This window comes from Pinus tabuliformis, chromosome 7, assembly GCF_031772625.1.
Source record: "Pinus tabuliformis cultivar Carrire ecotype Pingquan chromosome 7, CPIR1, whole genome shotgun sequence".
Taxonomy (NCBI): domain Eukaryota; kingdom Viridiplantae; phylum Streptophyta; class Pinopsida; order Pinales; family Pinaceae; genus Pinus; species Pinus tabuliformis.
In genome coordinates this window covers 1,399,991,771-1,399,996,198 of record NC_142293.1, presented here as the reverse complement: position 1 = coordinate 1,399,996,198, position 4,428 = coordinate 1,399,991,771, and positions in this window count along the sequence as shown.

Sequence of the window (4,428 nt, the reverse complement as noted above, 5' to 3'; positions counted from 1 at the left end):
AAATAATTTAGTCAACCACTTTTATTGAATTATTTTCTGATTTAAATAAAAAAAACCCATCAAAATAATTAGATAAATCATTATTTATTTAATTTTCTCTAGGAATAATTATTAGATCATTATTTAAATAATTATTCCTTGTCATATTTGACTAAATCCCTTAGGAATAATTAAATAAATCACTATTTATTTAATTTTCCTTATTTTTGTTATTGGAATAATTGTTAAATCACTATTTAATAATTATTTCAATTTCACACCATTCTTAATTCTCGTGAAATAATTAATAAATCATTTTATTTGTTAATTATTTCTAAATAAATATATTTAACCATTTTAAATGTATTTTCCCTCTCCAATAAATATAATAAAGTATTCCAAGTGGTCAGATATTTATTTGGTTAATATTCTTTTATTGTTCTCCATTTTCGAGATTAACTCAATATTTTGTTATAAATAGGAGCGTTTTTCATTCATTCTTCACCATGATCATAACCATCGTCACAATTATCTTCTTTTTTCTTTTGAGCTCCAATTCAAGTTCTCCACATTTTGTCTAGGTTTTTCACATATTGAGAGAGATGATCATTTTATGAAGTAGCAAGGACATCAAAGGACCCATCCCACAAAGGGGGACTTACAAACCCATTTGTAAATATCTTTCACCGGGTATTTTTAATAAAATATTTATTCAATTAAAGTCTTTGCATTTGGGTTATTTCATTGGATACTTTTACTACTACTTTTTATTATGGATTGTCTATACGTTTGTTGTAGGTTTCCCATTTTTTATGCAAATTTGAATTGCAAGCAGCTATCGACTTGTTGTTAGGGTCACTTGTCAACTAGTGACTTAAGTTGAATTATTTTTGGTACACCATCCAAGAAATTTCACACTAACAAATGGTGACTCCACTGGTGTAATAATTGTGTCTTGGGTGACTAAAGTTTTAGAAAATTTCAGGGTTTTCTACAACTATTTTTAGCCTCTATATTTCTATTTATAGTAGTAAACCCTTTTTTGTCAAATTTTTAGATTCTAGTGGTTTTCTGGTTCTTTCCACCAGTCATAGGTACCAACTAAATAGGAGACGATAAAATCTATGCAAGATTTGTCAACTGAGAGTCCCAAGAGAAAAACACACTTTTTATCTGCTGATCTATGTTCCAGAGAGTACTATTTGGCCCAAAAACTGTGTTTTCCATCGTTCGAAGTCAGTACCTGTGTTTTGGAATTTTTTCGGAGAATTTTTAGAATTATTTCAAAATTGTTGAGAGTGTTGTCTACAGACTCGTTTAGGTACTTCACCTCTATTTTCAGTCTCCCTTAGGCCTGGATCAACTTGATTTTTCTTTCTGAGGAAGGAAAAGCCCCCTATGGTTTAGAGTACACCTCCACATTGTTAGGAAGAGATTTGTTGAATGAGGAGTCTAGGGTTTTCAGAATTTTCAGCAACTGATTTTAAGGTTTTGATCCATCAATTTTTCAGTGCTTTTTGATAGGTTTAACACCTTTTCTCCCCTTAGAGTTTGGGTTTTCCTTTCGCCATTAGGACCCCCTTGCGCGTCCTAGGTATTAGAGCTTCACTCCTATCCTTTGTAGCATTTTTCACCTCTGATTTTTGTTGTTTGTCTACACCATTTACAACATATTAGTGTCTCTATATCTCATTCCTTTGACATTAGATCACTTAGGCCTTTTTATGTGTCTTTGAGTAGCTTGGTTTCCCTCCCTTTCTTAGCTTCTTAGTAACCCTTGTGGGTGGGGTTTTGTGTGCTTGATTGGATGTTTTTTCCGTCATTTTTGGATTTATTTACAGAATTTCAACATTTTAATTTCAGTAGCACATGGCATCATGAAACATGCTTAATTAACTCATTCGCTTGACACATTATTTTCACACACTCACACCCTAAGTGAACGTGAGCTTAGTTAACACCGCCAAGCCAATACTTGAAACACTACACCTTAATAAATCAACACACAGAGATTAAGCCCACTTGAGCACCATGGCCAAAAAATATTTGTAGTGTAGGTGTATAATTGTTGGGATAGGTTACCAATAACACCCATTGATCGCTTTCATTGAGATATAGAAGTTGACATATTAGGGAGCTTAAAATCTTTCACCACCCCACGGTCCAAAGGTGGAGTGCATCAGAAACTTAATTCAGAGAGGGTTAGGTTAGGTCATCCTGCGAGCAGTTCTCCTCAGAGCTACCCAACCTATGGTAGGGAATATCATGCAATGGATAACTACCAAGAAGCTCAAGACTCGACCACCCCCATGGGACAAAGGTAATCATAGTGACCAATCTTAGGAAAGCCCCCTATAAGATTGGCTATGGGAAGTAGTTGGTCCTCTACCCCACCTTTCTCTGGAAATCTCTACTTGTGGGAATTAGATTCTGTTAAGTAAGAGGTTTTTTGGAAGGCCATATTAAACAGTAGATCTAGGATGTTTCAGGATTTATATCGCTTATAGGCTAGAGGTATTTTTCTTTGATAGGACGTGTTTTCTTGTATTAAAGTAACATCATTAAGATAGTTTGTTTACACTTGGCACCACTGCCCTAGGTGTTTCCTTATTGTTTGCTGCTCTTTTATTCCTATCATCACACTTTAGTTCTTAGATCGTTATTATATGGACTTCACTGTGCCCCCTAGGCATTTGTCGCATCAAATTCAAGGTATTCACCATTAGTTCCCGTTAAGACATATTACTCCTCCCTGTTGAGTTAGAGTTCATCCACCCAGTCCTTCATCGAGTAATCATTTTGATTTTGATTCTCTTGATTTATCAAGTTCCTCCTTTGATTTTGCATCATATCAACCTCGTATCACCACCATGTTAGGCACCAACATGGGTGTGGGACACCAAAGTGGTAACCTAGGCACCAACCAGGATACCCCCACCCGCAAAAACCACACTGTTGTGGTCACTCCTACTCCATTGCTTCCTTTTATGGTTGGTTTGAGTGTCCCATATTTCATCCAACTTATCAATGATCCTCTTCTCTATGATCCCACATGGCCAACTATATCTACTAAACTCTCTTTAGACATCCTAAAGTTTTAAGGTAACCCTGGAGAATATCCCACTAATCATGCTCACTCCTTCCATGTATGGTGTTCATCAAATTCCATTACTAAAGACTCCATCCATCTTCATTTGTTCCATTGCATGTTCACTGTAGATGTTGCTAAGTGGTATGTCTATTAGCCCTAAGCCACTCATTCCACTTTAGCAAATCTTCTATAACTTTTCTTTCATATTTCTAGCTACCTCTCTGTTATGACACTAGTCCAAAAATTTTGACTTATTTCCATCAAACTTCTCCCACCCAACTTTTCAAGCACGTTCAAGAATGGTGTAGAAGGAGGAGCATTTGTAGAGCTCTTGAATTCGAAGAACAACTCTATATGGATTGGATCATTACATCATTGTTGTTCCCCATTACTAAAGATGTTGCATCCCACTTCCTCCAGTCTGAGGAAGATTCACTCTGAGTAGCCCTAAAATTTGATCTGATCTATGCCTGGTTAGGTTATGTTTACATTTTCATCCCTGATCTACCTCGACCTAGTGTTGCTAATGCACCGGGGGTACCTCACGCCACAAATGTCATAGTTGGAACCATTTCACACCCCCAACCATATGCTCCACCTCAAATGCGTTATGGTGCACCTCAGGGAGGGACCAGCAACACTTACAATTATCCCTCTCCCAATCCTCCACCAGGCAACCTTCATGAAAGTCCTAGCACACGATATACATATCCCCATCCTCATCAATAGATGTCAGGACCAACTGTTGCACCACTCATTTATCCCAATGTTGCCCAATATCCTTATTATCACAAAGCACTACTTATTGCTTCATTTCCTTTAGCACAAATTCCCCAGCACCCATCCCTGCTACCCCTCTGCCACAACAACCTCCTCCTCCACAAGGTCAAGTGTATGCTAAGAAAAGTGGACACAATCCCCCCAACACCAAGTAAAGGAACAAGGGGAAGGGTAATCAGAACCAATAGTCTCAAGGTAATCAAGGAAACTAGGGTCCTCCACCCAATGCCACTCAAGGTCGTCCACCTAATCCCGTAACCCAGCAACAGGGCGGTCAACTCAAGCAAAACAAGGGTCTTTGTATGAACAAATCTTGTGCTTTTTCTGGTGTATATGGTCATTATACCCATGATTTTCCTCTTTTACCTCAAATTCTACAAGTATGGGAAGCTCAAGTAACTTCGCGAGGATCACAACCCACCACTCCTCCCCCCTCCTACTTAATCTCAACTGACAGTGCTTACCAATAATTTTCCTCACTAAGGATAGATAGCTACCCAACCTACACAAGTTTATGCATATCAACTAGCTCCACCATATGGTCACCATGATTATTAGATTCTTATGATGAATTCTGA